The 15,584-nt window shown below is 50.8% G+C and overlaps 1 protein-coding gene across 1 annotated transcript in view; it reads right to left on the reverse strand.

The window, feature by feature from the left end:
* Nucleotides 1–15,584, reverse strand: part of Zc3h3 (zinc finger CCCH-type containing 3) — an 81,918-nt gene that overhangs the window by 33,814 nt on the left and 32,520 nt on the right. The gene's annotated exons all lie outside the window — the stretch shown is intronic.

Raw genomic sequence — 15,584 nt, forward strand, 5'->3', positions numbered from 1 at the left:
CCCTCAGTGAGATGCTACCATACACCTGCATCACGGCTCCCGTGGATTAAAGCGGACCATGTAGGACCCCAGTTAACTTTACAGTAAGAGACAGAGGGACTGCAACATTGACGCTGTAACTGCCTGCAGTTGGGGCAACAGCGTGGGAACCTAGCTGTCTTATTTACTAATCCTCTCATCCATCCCAAGGCTGAACTCCACAAACATGAAAGTTCTCTGTCACCTCAAGACATGTCCAACAAGGCTGAGAGCAGCTTTGTGGGCAGATGCCAAGGCAAAAAGTAACCAAGACACTTGTTAACAGCAAAATGGACAAGGCATGAGAGAAAGCCTACTGCGACACACAGCACCCTGTACAGCCTGAGGACCTGTGGTAAGGTACCCGGCTCAGGCTGCCCACAGAAAGCATGCGTGCTTCAACGACAGAAACATGTTTCCTCATGAGGCTGAGAGTTCCAGACCCAGGTGCCACTGACTGGTCCCAGGGGAGGCTTCCCTTCGTGGCTGCAGATGGCGCCTTCCCGCTCTTCTCACTAGGTCCTCTCCAGGTGTGCACCTGTGTCTCCTTTTCTTACATGGCGCCAGTCAGACTGGATTAAAGCTGAACATGTATGACCCCAGTTAACTTTACTCACTCCCAGAGACCTCTTCTCCAAATAAGGTTCCATGAGGGTCAGAGCTTTACCTTATGAATTCCAATGGGACACAATCCAATCCACACCAAGAGGCAAAGAGAAGGCACTCTCTAGGGTCTGCTGTAAGTTTCTATTACAGGAAAACCTCAGGACAGAGCCTTGGAGATCAGACTGGTGTAGGTACAGGCAGGGGGGTCTCAGGGAAGGCTCGTCTACAGAAACTGATACATGGAGTCTTAAGAGGGAGAGAAACTTCACAGCATAGAAAAATAGGACCTTCTGGCAAAGGACCCTAGACAGAAAAGCAAACCGGAGCTGGGTAAATGACAAAGGTGACACTGTGAACACTCCAAGGGTCCTATGAATCCACGAGAAACAGGCAAGCCAGAGGCAAGTGGCTATAACAAGCAAAGGTGAATTAAAGCACTAAAGCAAAACTCAAGAGTCCACAAGTCTAATGACAGTGGCCACCAAAGACAGGGCAGAGCAGCACACAACTTCCTCTGCAGGACATGTCCACCCGGGCCTCTCAAAACTAAGAACAGCCCCGCACCAGACCCATACAACAGCCCAGGCAATGGCACTTGTCCTAGCAGAGACCCTGTCGTCATATGAGGGCCCCTGGGAAGACCATAGGGACAACAAGGAAGAATGGTGACCCTCAGGCCAGCTGTCCAACCAGCAACGGGACAGTGCCTCCTTTGAGGAGGTTTCTTAGGTGCAAATCTCAGAGCGCAGCACGGGGTCTGGAGTCAGTTGCTCTAGCAGACTCAGTCCTGCTCTGTCACTCCTAATGACACACAGGGCTCTTCTAGCACCTCATGGCACTGCTGCCCACTCTGCCAGGATTCCCTAGACCTGGGACAAACAAGAGCCGGGGGGAAGGAAGGGCTAGGATAACCCCCTACAGCTGAGACCCTCAAGACCCCTAGTCAGGACATGTCCGAGCTGTCCCTCCAGCTCCTGCTCAGGCTCCTGCTCAGGTTCGGTGGTTAAGCCCTTACCCCGCCCAGGCCCGACCTCCCTGACCCAAACACTCAGGGGAGGAGAGACCATAATTTACGCTTCCCACCTATGCTTTATGGCTTTCTTAATTCAGCTCCTGCTACTATTAATGTAGTTAATGCTGAGATTATATCTATTTTCTGGCGTCAGGCAGAGATTTATTCAAGCCATTTTTCCGGTGGAGGCTCCCACGCTGTTAAATCAAGCACCTTGCCAATTAAGTGCTGACTTGGGAAGTGGGCGCAATCTTAACAGACATCCCCCTACAAATTACACAAGGGACTATAGCTCTGGGGAGGGGCAGGCAGCCACAGGCACCTGCTGACTTGGGGAAAGCCCTCAAGAGCCTGGCGTGGTGTTGGCAGCGGCTCAGCAGGAGCTAGGGTCCCAACCTGCCCACCCACCTGCACTGACCAGGGTACCTGGGCCTGCTCCTGAGAAAAGGAGGTCTCGTAAACTTCAACTCCAATCTATACACCAGGTCAACTGTCACCAGCAAAGCACACTGCAGGCCTCCATGAGCCTCAGCTGCCCAGGCAGCATGCGAAGCACTGAGACTTCCAAATGCCAGGTGGAGAAGGAGGGGGTGGAGGGCAGAAACCAAAGGACCCAGGAGGAGGCAGCTCCCACAGGAGGCCTGTTCCCTAGGCTCAGGGGAAGGAGAGGGTGTCATCCACTCCCACACCTGAGAACACAGCATTATAAGGGGGTAAATGGAGATGAGAGGCTGGGAGGCAGGTGAAAGAGGACAAAAGAGGGGCCTCACCCTGACCTGAGAGCCCATGCCCCCTGGGGACACTCTTACACTTATGAAAGTACTGTAACAACAGAGATGCCAGCCCTGGCCACCCTCCTCCCCAACAGGATACAGTGGGGTCCTGGGGTGAGCCCACTTGGATCCTAAGTGAGCATTTGGCAGGCACCCAAGAAATAGCATGATCCCTTCAGATAGCAGCCATCATGGGAGGGAATCTATCGCTAAAAATGCCATGTTTCTCAGGTTCTAGGGCAAGGCCATCACTACACACCATCCCAACACCAGGCCCAGCCCTGAGAGCTGAAGCATGTTTTGAGGTAAGATCAGCTGGAGGATTGATATATAGGAAGTTAGATATGGTATTGATTATTTGAATGACACTTTACTACCACCTCTAAAACCAGGCTAAAAGAGGTATTTAAAACAGCATTTCATGATGTAAGGCACCAGGTAGCACCGAGTGACAAAGATACTCTGTTTCTCCTTGTCACCGTAGCATCCCCACTTCTCTCTGCTGTGTATGGCCAGGACTGCCATGCCTGCCCTCACCCATGGGGCCCAGGCACCAACTGCCACTGCACATGGACAGCACAAGTGCTCTCTAAGCTGAAGGAAAAGCTTACAGGCTTTCTGAATGTTCCTTCTTACCACCCATCCTCACACAAACGGAAAGGATGTGCCTTCCAGCTCTGTCATTGAACACTTCATGGTGTGGTCTGTGGTTATGTTGTGGCAGAGTCTCCCTGAGGCCCTCCTGGGTCCTGTCCCTCAGGATTCACTCACAACAGGAAGAGAGACAACCCTTCATCTACAAACCAGAATGGTAAGGTCACACCTGTCTGACTGTGACCTTCTTTACTATAGGTCTATCACACTAGACAGACCGTCAGTCACACAAGCCATCAAGAAGGGGAAAGAGGGCAGTCACCTTTATACCCTCCAAATCAGATTCTGCAACATGGGGCTCAGGAACAGGAGCAACACCCAGTGTCTTGGAAGTCAGCCTTGATCTGGAGTCCACAAATTCCTCAGTAGGTACAAAGAGGAGCCCATTACCCCCAAGTCCTAGCCTTCTGCCATCATCCCAACCCAAGAAGGCTGTCCATGTGCAATAGAGCTGTGGTAGACTAGTCCATTGGAGGGAAAAGCATTGAGCTGCAAGGTTTCTCCAGGAAGCTTGGGTCTAGGGCAGATTGGAGGAAGGTCAGGGTGTGCCCACCTGAGCTATCCCTCAGGCCTGTACTCAAGGCAGCAGCATCTGGGACTACAGAATCCATGCACAGCAATTACTCCTCTGCTGGGAAGGCCTCAGCCTCCTTGTGCCTGGCAGCATCTTCTGGAGAGCATCTCCCAGTTATGCATGGAGCCTCAGGGTCAAGCACAGTTCCACACAAACAAGGAGGCAAGAGCGAAGGCAGAGAGGGGACATCACAGAGGGACAAGAGCAAAGAGGAAGAAGGAAGAAAAGACAGCACATGAACTCCCAGGCAAGCAGCCCTTCACAGCACACCAGACTGAGACTGCCTCAGGAGACACAGACATCACAAGGGCCAGCAGGAGACAACCCCTGAGGGCATCAGTGCAGAGCCCCGGGCAGGGAGGACGTGCAGGTACTGCTCTGGGATGGCTCCTTGTCCTAGCACCTCCTGACGCCCTCGTGTTGTGGTCTGTCTACCTTCAGTGCTGCCCTAGAGGACAAAGGCTAGAGGGACAAATGGAAGCTCCAGAAAGGCAGGGGAACAGATCACTGCTCCTGCCCTGCCTTCCTTTGGCCCCACAGGGCCTCAACATGGGGCCATTCCAAGTCCAAGACCCTAGGCCTATGTGTCCGGAAGCCTCTTGGTCCTAGCCTGTACCCTTTCCCTGTCTCCCCTCAGACGGTCTCATCACAAACATTCCAGCCATTGCTTCTCAGCTGCGTGCCAGTAGCCATGAAATCCTGGTAAAACAGCAGTAGCAATGTTGGAAGAGCTGTCAGAGGGTGTGTGACTCTGTGGGAAGAGGATGCTGTAGACTACAGCCTTGTCCTACTCTTCCAGAATTTGAGAGGCAGTTGAGGGATAATTCAGGCTCTGCTCCTACCTGGGAACACAGGGGCACTGAAGTCTCGGAGGGAACTCTCAGTCCAGAACATACTTGTCCTGGTCACAGGGTCATTCTGGAACTTACTCAAAAGCTATCAACTTAGATGTGGAGTGACCAAGCAAAGGAACAGAGCCGGATGCAGAAGCTCCAGCTGGCTTCCTGCTCTGAGGGCAGTCTAAGAAAGGTACCTGTTGGCAAAGCACGATGTTCACGTCCTGCCTCTCAGACAGTAGGAACCAACTCAGCCATCAACACCAGCTGGGCCCTGGCACCCAAGAGCTTCCTCCTTGGGGACCCAAGTCTCAGTCTTGACTCTGTCCCACCAGCTAGCAAGGTCTGGGTTCAAAGATCTCTGAGAAGGGGTTGGAGAGATGGCTCAGTAGTTAAGAGACCTTATTGCTCTTGTAGAGGACTGGAGTTCAATTTCCAGCACCTACAAGGTGGCTCACAATAGCCTATAACTCCAGTTCCAGGGGATCTGATGCCCTCTTCTGGTCTCTGCAGATACCAGACATGCAATTGATACACAGATATACATGCAGCAAAGCACCTTACATATAAATAAAGTAACAATAAATAAAAAGATCTCTGAGAAAGTACCCTCTCTTCCTGAGAATCCTGTACCCCTCAGGTAGATTCCAGCCTCAATGTTGGTCAGGGGCTAGCTGCTACCCTTACAAGATGGCATTCCTGCCCATCCCTCCCTGAAAGGCTTTGAAAGGGCGTGGGCCTCAGCCTTAGTGGAAGCAGCAGGTGTCCGGCTCAGGAGGATGCCACTCAGCCTTGCAGCCCAGCACCACAGAAGACCCAAGCTCAAAGGCCTGCCTGCCTGCCTGCCTGCCTCAAACAGAAATAAATAACCGAGGCACTCTTTGAAATGACTTCCAAATTAAGAGTTGCATCCATGCTGTCAAGCCCCTGCTAGCAACTTCTGTGACACCTTCCATGCAAAAACGGACCTCAGCCCATTTATTAGAATGATGAAGGCAAAGCGATCTAAAAACTGCACTCCTTCCTTAATGAGCAGCCGAAGGGATCGGTAAGCATAATTTCAGAAGCCAGTAATATTTTATATAATCGCCGAGTGGTTTAAATTGAAAACCCCCAACTGAATCAATATTTACTGCATTGAAACGAAATGAATAGTAATAAGTCACTAAGCTCCCTGTCCTGTTTCATAAAATAAAAAATTATAAAAATGAGCACAGGCGCAGGGAGGCCATCACATTAACTTTTACAGCACTTGGGGAGCTGTAACCGCCGGTTCTCATAAAATAAAATTCTAAAAAACCTGCCGGAAGAGGCCTCCCTCAACACCACGGGGGTAAGCTTGTGGGGGCCAAAGCAGGAGGGGAATGAAAGCTCCAGGACTCATCCTCAAGAGCCCTCCCCAGGCCCAGAGAGCCCCCCGAGACCTCCTGCTACAGGCTGACAACACCTGCTGCTTGCTTAGCTTCTTCTGCACAGCGGACAGAGAGCTAGCTACCTTGAATGCAATTCCTGTTCCCCACAGGCAATATCCTACTTGGTTTCTTTACCGACTTCTCAAATTTCAAAGTATCAGACGGAATATGAGTGAGCAGCCTGACAATGGGTACACACAGGGCCCAAATAGACACACTCAGGCCTGCATCTCTGACCAGGCTAGGGAGGGACAGGAGTGAGCTGGCAGGGAATGGGATCCAGTAAACGTTCCTTGAGATAGAAGCATGGGACCAGGGCTTGGAGCACAATGGTGTTAGCAGACTGCCTGCCTGAGAGGTAAGTGTGTGCAGGTCACTATATGTGTGTGGCATGGGACAGGTGACAGAGGAGGGCAAGCACCAGAATGAGGCCCACAACTTTCCTGTTTCCTGAGCCCTAGGCAATCCATGAGGCTGATTCATGAAGGAAAGGGCAGGAAAAGAAGACATGGTACTGTAAAAAACCATAGGCACCCCCTCGGCCCAAGAATGAAAAGATAAACCACCATGTAGAATAAAACACTTGGCTGGATCTTTCACAAAGGAAGAGAACAAAGGGCCTTGACCAAGCTGTGAGTAAGTGCTCAACATCATGGTCACCAGGGGATGCAGTGAGACTCTGCTACACCCTGACAGTAGAAATTAAAACAAAACCAAACAACAACTCAATAACATCAGGTATAAGGGGAACAGAAAGAATCCTACCCTTAGTAAGGAAGACTAGGCAATTTCATATAACCTGATATGTGTCTTCTCCATATTCCAGTGATCCCCGCTAGAGAAAAGGGGAAGCTCAGGTGTGCACAGGTGCTTGGCAGCCTTCACTCTTACCTCTCAAGTGAGAGTCAGCTCAAACGTTCACCAAGGAGAATTTGCATCAATATGAAACAAGCCACAGGGGGAAGTATAAAACAGGGGCTGAGCCGGGCGGTGGTGGTACACGCCTTTAATCCCAGCACTCGGGAGGCAGAGCCAGGCGGATCTCTGTGAGTTTGAGGCCAGCCTGGGCTACAGTGTGAGATCCAGAACAGGAACCAAAACTACACAGAGAAACTGTCTTGAAAAAAACCAAAAAACAAACAAACAAACAAAAACAGGGCTGGGTGGTGGTGGGGCACACCTTTAATCCCAGCACTCAGGAGGCAGAGGCAGGCAGATCTCTGTGAGGTCAAAGTCAGCCTGGTCTACAGAGTGAGTTCTAGGACAGCCAGGGCTACACAGAGAAACCCGGTCTTGAGAAACGAGAGAGAGAGAGAGAGAGAGAGAGAGAGAGAGAGAGAGAGAGAGAGAGAGAGAGAGAGAGAGAGAGAGAGAACATGAGAACATAAAACAGATCCACTGCACTGTGGGAACAAAGTGAGGGACAGTAACATAGGTGTCATTCTGGAACAAACAAGTGAGCCTAAGGGAGAAAAGAAAGTTGGATGGGAGCTGCACTGGGGCTGAGGCAGGACCCAGGCAGGGCAGAGGAATGTGTCCCTGTACAGGCAAGTGCTGCACATACAGCATTCATCAAGACTCCCAGGCTCCAACACTTAGACGTCTACATTTCACCACGTGTCAAGAACAGTGTGTTACTCTACTTAGTAAGCTCGCTGTTCTCTGTGCTTAGTTGGAAAGAATGAAACTTGCATTCCAGGCTTGAACAAATGAACACACAGACTGATGCTGATGGATGAGGATTCTCTGGGTCGGAGAGAGCCACAGACTGGTGGTGGCGGTGCCAGTGGCGGTGTGTGCACAAACACACATCCAAGCACAAGCAGATACAGAGGAAATTCAAAAGCAACATGGCAAGGTGTGTTCGCGCAAGACTAAATTTCAGCACTACTAATGCTTGACCACAGGAGGCTTTCTACACACTGCAAAGACTAGCTAAGTGTTGGCACACCATAAGGAGCAGGGTTTTTATCAAGAAGTGACTGATTGCAGGACCCCAGAAGGGAAAGTCCAGGGTGAACCTGGAGCACCTTGTCCCACAAAAAGTAAGTGTCCAGGGAACGATGAGGCCTTGTTGAAAGAACCCAACCTAGCCTGAAGGATAGGACTGACTGAAGACCAAAATAAACAATGATAAGAACCGATTACAGCCTACTTAGCAGTGTAAGTTCAGGACCACACCATTACACACCATCAAGGGGTCACTACTTACAGGCAGCGTTCCATCAACCCACCAGAAGGACAGAGGGACTGGAAAATCCCTCACAGGTCTAGCTGATTGGGTAACAACTCAACAGGGAACAAACCACGTTCTCACTATCTCCTACGATGGATCAGAGTAACCTGTGCCACACGGGCTGGCCAGAAGCTCCTGGACCACGTAGCTCCACTGAGCAAGAACACATCAGAACCTCTACAACATTTCCTGCCCAACAGCAAATCTACACCTAATTCCAAAAAGACATCTAAAAAGCCCAACGAAGGGGCATTCCACACAACACCTGGGGGCCTTTACTCACCAAGTACATAACCACAGAGATCAAGTTGGACCTCAGATGTCCGTCCTGCCTAGAGACTTGTGTAGGACCACAAAGACGGGTCCTCAAGAACCAGTTCAAAAAGCACAAAAGGCAAAGCAGTGTATGGGCAAAATGAAAATAATTGGTAGGCTTAGGTAAAGAATATATTAGAGGTCTATATTGTCTCTGCACCTTTTTCTCTAAGTACAAAATATAGCAAAATAAAAAAGTTATTCAAAGAAAATCAAAGTAAGAAACTAGTTGGGAAAGGGAACATGTGAGCCATGAACCAAGAGCAACTCCTTCCTCCTTCCTTTGCTAGGCACCGCTGACGCAGTTGGAACAAGGAGGCAGCCTGTGACCCTGAGCCAAGGGACAGACTCAGAAAAGCTCCAGCCCTAGACCAGTGCCACCTCTAGCCCAGGCCCAGCAGCTATGGCTTTTGGACCTGCTGGCAGCCATCTACAGGCCACCTCAGCAGGCCCCAGTGGGCCCTGCATGGGACAGAAGCTGCATAACTCCATTCACAGATATTATATCCACCACGGTCACTCTACAGCAAGAGCTGGGACAGGGTGGCTGGCTTGCTTTGTCCAGGCCTGCTTGGCCACTCCAGGGCCCCATATTCATCCTCTAAGGCCAGACTCCTCTACTACAGACCCAGCTGAGTACCTGCACTGTTACTTCCCTGGCCTCCTATGGGGTTCCCTAGGATCTACCAATCTAGGCTATATCATTTCCCCTACCAAGAGGCCACTGCTATGCCTATGACCTTCCACTCACCAACAGGCACCACCGCTTCAGAGAAGTCCTGAGAGCTATACCTAGGTCTGCTGTTCTTCTCAGCCTAGGAACAATGACATGTTCCGGCTGGCCTCTGCTGGGCTGTAGCTTCCAGGTAGGCAGGGGTCTTCAATGATTGCTGAGTTAGGGAACACACAAGTGATGATACCAGAGCGAGACAGAAACCACATGGGCTGTCCTCAGTTTGGCAGGCACTTCAGATCTAGTCCCTAAGCAGGAAGGAAGGCCTCACCCACTGTGGCCTGCCGCTGCCGCTGACACCCACTTGATGGAGCTTGGAAGAAAGGTCAGGAAGCTGGACTGTGACCTGAGTTACAACATCCACACAGTCAACAAGTAAAATATAGGTGCCAATCAGGTGAATAACCTAACCCACATGACCACCATTCTATGCTACCCACCAGAGACCCCGTTCCCCAGAACCACAGTATTGGGCACTCCTTTCCTGTTGTCCTGGCCTTGTGTGAATCAGGAAACCCCTATTCTTAGATCTCCTGACCTGGGGTAACAGCCTTTGCATACATGCAACCCTGTGTTTGTATGTAAGGAGGTTAGTCTTGACTCACATTCCCAATACTGACACTAAGGTGAGGAAAGGGAATCAGAGGAGGCTGTAGTACCTCCCAGATGGACAGCAATGCTTCTAACCACTGTACCCACTATATGCAGGACCACCCTAGGGATCCCGTCTTCCTTCCTTACCACCCCTATTAACCTCTACAACATAGCACTCCTGCAAGAGTATCAGGCACAAAGTGAGGCTCAGAGCTATGGCTCAGATATAAGCCACTCATCCTACTGACAACATGCAAGCCACCTGGATGAGGTCCTCACAGTCAAGGCCAAAGCTGCAAATGCTGAGGGACCCAGCAGAGCAAGTTCCTGGTCTTAAGGAAGGAAGCCTGACAGCAGAAGAACTGGTTGTCCTGAGACGGGGACAAGGCAGTCTGACGGTCAGTGGCACTGTGGTAGCAGGCCCTAAGGCCAAAGCATGGCCTAGGCTGAGATAACAGTCAAAGAGGCCCAGTTCTGCCCTGGAGGGAGGTGGACTATCTTGAGTAAGCCTACCTTTTTCTCCACCACAGCTGGAACTAGAGACACCTTTCACCTGCAGAGCTGGAGGGGGCAACCCCCAAGGAGAGCTTACAACGGTGCTGCCTCATTAGCAAGTTGTTCCTCACCTGGAGGGAATAATGCCCATCCTAATACCTCATGATACCCCACACTGGACTGGCCCAGGAGCAGACCAATGGACCCTGCCTTGGGAGCCAGCTTCTTTCCTGTTATCAGATATTCTAAACTCTTCTCCAGGCCACAGAAACGCAGGCCCTCCTGCTATGGCCTGTGCTGCCTTGCCCTAACCCCTAAAAGCCTTGCTTCCAGATGGGTCTTCCCTCAGACCAAACCCCAATGTGCCATTTTGGACAGATTTCAGCACCTCAGCGTGTACTACCAGTGGCTACTCATTTGTCCATGTACTTCCCAACTGCCATCCCTACTAGGACCTAGGTTCCAACAGGCCCTAACCTAATACACTCTTAGCCCCTTGGCATCTAAGGCCATCAGTGTGAATAGAACTCCATATTGAGCTGAGCTAGGGCCTTTGTAAACTGCCAGAGGGCTGTATAAGACCAGGGAGGAGACCACAGTGGAAGTAATGCTGGAGAGAAGGATCACTGGCCTCATAAGGAATCACCCTAAGTACCTCTTACTACTACACTCTCTTAGAATGTCTGGAAGCTGTGGCAACTCCAGCTCTAGCTGACAGTGAACCATACATCCCCTGTCATGGATGGAATGCTGCAGCTCTAGATCTAAGAAATGTCATTTGGAGGCAGGGCCTTTGGGAGGCTATTAAGAATCAGACTAGGGCCTGAGGATCAGGTCCTCAGGATGGGATGAGTGTCCTTTAAGTAAAAAGACCAAATGTCCATGAGCTCTCTTCTTCTCCCTTATATGAAGATGTCCCCCAGTAAACCAAAAGCAAGTCCTTCCCAGCCCCCACAATCTGTCTTCACCCTGATCTCAGACTTTGGCCTCCAGAAGTGAGAGGCAAATTCCCACTTCTGAGCCATACACATGGTGACACTTTGTTGTGGCAGCCCTGGCAGTCACAAGACAGTCCCCTGCACAGAGAGCAGGCAGGAGGCAGAGCAGAGCGGTTGCTGGCAGCCGGGCTAGTAGGTGCACCTGCTCATTAAGGAAACACATAGAGACAGAGCACAGGAAGCAGCCGTGAAGTAGAGCCACCTCCCATCCTTGGCTGAATCCTCTTTAATGAGACGTCACTTTGGGGGAAGCGTTTCAGAGCCTTTCAGAATCTTGGCCTAAACCTCGTCAAACTGCACAGAGATTACTTAAGATTTACCGCACGGGCACAAAATAAAATAAAATAAGGCACCCCAGCAAGCAGCAGCTCTGTGACAGGACCATTTGTAGTTGGGCTGGAAAAGCCTCTCGATTCATCTGCTTAAGCACAGTGGCTTCTGTTTATTTCGCACTTTCATGTCAAATGAATTTGGGGAAAGAAAAAAAGTGACAGGCAGTTTAGGGATATAAGTCACATTTCAGCTTCAGTTCAGATTAATGAACTTGCTGAAAGCCACAAGGACACAAGCAAATCCACAAATCTTAGGGAAAAAAACCCGCCCGCCATGCTGATGTGCTGTTCTAGGATGGCTCCTCTCTGAAGCCCCATTCAGTTTCTGCCCCTGTATCTCAGACCCTGGGCCTGCACAGCATCCTTTGGGCCACTTGGGCTGGATCTGGGCCTGAAACCCCTGGGGACAAGCCCTGTGCCAAGACAAGAGTGGTGTGCAATGCTCGGGGATTTGCTCTGGGCGGCTGAGTTGGGGCCAAGTGAGGTGCAGTGGGGCTCCCAGGCTCTGGACTGAGCTAACTAAACAATGGTTCCATCCTGCTGACCCCTCTGTGCATGAGCTAAGTATCACTTTCAACAGAGAAGCCTCAGAGCTGAGCAGTACCCAACAGCCATTGCCAAGCACCCAAGAAGACAGAGATGGGTACCACAGACACTACCCTCAAAGTCAGAGTCCTGTACCAGAATGGACTGTGGTCCTTTCATCTTGTCACATGCCTCTATGCATCCACCTGGCCAGGGCAACAGATGAGCTTGTCAACCACAGCCTCAATGGGCATGCCCATCCTCAGAGACCCAGAATGGGACTACCTCAAAGTCCTAAGGGTACCTCAGCAGCCTCCCAGTCTTCTGCCTAGACAGAGACAAGCATTGACCAACCAAAGAGATCTGAGGTCACTAGCTGACTTCCATGTCCAGCCCAGAGAGTGTCAACAGTAGAAGGAGGACCCACTTCCCCTCCTGGGAGTATTCTGTCAGCATATTACCATCGGTTTCTCATGACCTTAAAGTAAGATCACCTCATAGCACAATGTGTTCAGAGACAACAGATGGTGGCAGTTCCCCTACACTGCCACCTTAGGCTCCAAGGAAGGGATGTATAGAACTTCCCAGAAGGGAAAAAGATGGTCACCCTGCCTTTCCCCAGAACAGTAGCCGTGCTAACTGCCCAAGGTGCAGAGACTTTCTGCCTCCCCAGGAAAGCAGGGAGGGAAGAACACAGGCACAAGGCCCCAGGATGTAGTAAGGAGGCCTCACACAAGTTATGATGTTGCCCAGTCACTGACAAGCTCTGCTTAGGATGAGCCAAACAGGCTGGTCTCTGGGCCTCTGAGGACCCACCTAAACCCTGGAGCCTCCCTGCCACTCACTGTCCATGTCTTCCATACTCACTACCTGCTATTCCTTTCTGATACTTCAGAATGAATAATGCCAATCCAAGGGCAGATTAGGAAACGAAGGCTTCAAGCCAGAAGTGGCTTACCCACCCAAGGTCATGTAGCAACCCATCCTCTCCAGTGGTCAAATCTCTAACCATAGTGTCTGCAAAGAGTGAGAAGAGCCACCTCCTATCCGTGCTGAGTCACCCCACCACATGTGTTCACCACTCTCCAACTCTGTCCATCAAAACTTCCAAGACTGCTAGGCTACCCACCAGACCCTCCAGGGATGTCCTCCCTCCCCAAGTAGGAGGCAGCTATGGGCCTAAGGTGAGTCCCAGTAAAGTGCACTGCTTTCTCTTCACTGCGCAGTCCTTGATCTACGGTGGCCTGAATCCAACGTCATCCCACTCCCTTCTATTGCACAGAGACCTGAGAAACCTTCAGAGTCAGCTGCACCAAAGCAAGCCTGCCAAATACTCACTGTGGCCCCTGGCTCTGACAGGGCACAGACAGCAGAGAAGCAGGTACCAGCTTCACCGCTGGCCTTAGAGACAAGCCCTTTCTTCTGCTTCAATAAGCCAAGCCCAAGTGTATGCAGCGGGCGATAGCAGGTCGAACAACTAGCTGGCAGCCGTTCTGCTGAGCAAGCAGCCACACCAGGGCATGGGTGACCTTGGGTAAGGGAGGCCCAATCTGCTGGCAGTCGCTCTTTCCAGGGTCTCATGAGAGCTGTATACCTAAGCTTAGCTCCTTCCCTAGCCCTAGGCCCAGAAGTCATGACCCACAAGAGCTCCAAATACCTGACAAGGGCTTAGAAGTGACCAGGGTGAGTGGTCAGGAAAGAGTGGAAGGCCCTCTACATACCCTCAACAACTGTGTCCAGCTTGGTAAGCTGAACTATACCTCTGAGTACAGGGAGAACACTGAGGCCAGGAAGCCACAACTACTACCTAGCCATAAATTCATTTCAGACACCTATGGCTGTGGGTCCTGAGCCATCAAAAGGGAATATCCACCCCACCTCCTGCCCACCCATACAGTTGAACCACACCAGGTACCACCTTTACAGGACAGGAAGTTTAGAGAGAAGAGCCCAGTTGACTTGGCTGCTCTTTACCTCCTAGTCTCCACAAGAGATTGTGTGGCATGCCCACTGACTGTGCACCCACAGACCTACAACAAACAGTTCACTTTTCCAGGACTCTCTCAGTCCACTGGAGCCTGGGCACAAGTTTCTACATAAGGACTCCTTTAGGGCCCTCCTAGGAAGCCCTGCTGAAACCTGGAGCCTGCTTAGCTCTCCAAGGTTGGAGGGAACAGATGGCTGGGTCCCCAAGGAGCATTACCTTGTGCCCCTATCCACGCCCCACGAGGAGGGATGCAGGACTAATACTGGCTGCAGGAGGGGGAGGTTCTCACTAGCTGAGAATCAATAAATCTGAACCTCATTCACGATGATCTGGGGCTCTTATTAAGTAAATTAATTTAAGTTAATTTAGCTCGATCATGACTCCCGATCACAGTGATTTAGTGAAGGGGAAATTGCATTAGGAAAGGCCATGCTCACCAGATAGAGGAACGGAAGAAAATTAGATCCACTTAGCAATGTGAATTAATATGGAAATAGCAGGTGTAAATTTAACCTTATCGAGAGAGTAAAAATTATCTTCATAAATTTGTAGAAATAGCCCCCAAGATGCATATAAATCTATTTAAAACAAAAATATTACAAAAAGTGCAGTAAAATTAATTTAAAATATACTTCCAGCTATTGCCTCCAGAAAAGTCGGCAACAGGGCCAAGCCTGGTGTGGCCAGTAGTAAGGGAGGAGGCCAGCAGACCTTGGACATACAAGCTAGTAAGTGTATGACACACACCCACACACACTTGGCCGCCACAGGCCCCAGAGCAGGCAGGGCTGTCCACACGGTATGATGTACCTGTGGTATCAGCCCAACCTGGACTCCTCTGGGCAGCAGCAGGAACACTGACAAAGCAGCACTACTGGAGGGCGGCAGGCCCTGGGAAGCACTGCCCTACAAGTGGACCTGCCCAGTCTCCGGACCGACAGCTCCCCCAGCGCAAGGCTACGCCACTCCTTGCTCCCTACCTATCCACTGGACTGCCACCTCTCCCTGAGTCTGCAGGTAGGACACTCTCACCTAAAAACAAAGAGACGAGTGGGGAGCAATGTCCCAGAAGACCCAGAGAAGACCCCCAAATGCCACACACAGGCTTTTCCTGTAAACTGCTGTCCCTACCCTGTGGCTGTCTGACACGGTAGCTATAGCAAGGCCAGTGCATTCATTGAGACGGCCTAGGCAGGGCAATGAAGAACCTACATCACCATTCTTTTTTGTTTGGTTGGTTAGTTTTTCTGTTTTGTTTTTTGAGACAGGGTTTCTCTGTGTAGTTTTGGTGCCTGTCCTGGATCTCACTCTGTAGACCAGGCTGGCCTTGAACTCACAGAGATCCGTCTGGCTCTGCATCCTGAGTGCTGGGATTAAAGGCGTGTACCACCACTGCCCGGCTACATCATCATTCTTGACAGTTAATATGTTGGTAGTTTTCACACAGGCTGCTCAGGGTCTGACTTCTCTCACTAGAAATTTCT

The sequence above is a fragment of the Peromyscus californicus genome, unplaced genomic scaffold (assembly GCF_007827085.1).
Source record: "Peromyscus californicus insignis strain IS unplaced genomic scaffold, ASM782708v3 Scaffold_20__1_contigs__length_68692818, whole genome shotgun sequence".
Classification (NCBI taxonomy): Eukaryota; Metazoa; Chordata; class Mammalia; order Rodentia; family Cricetidae; genus Peromyscus; species Peromyscus californicus.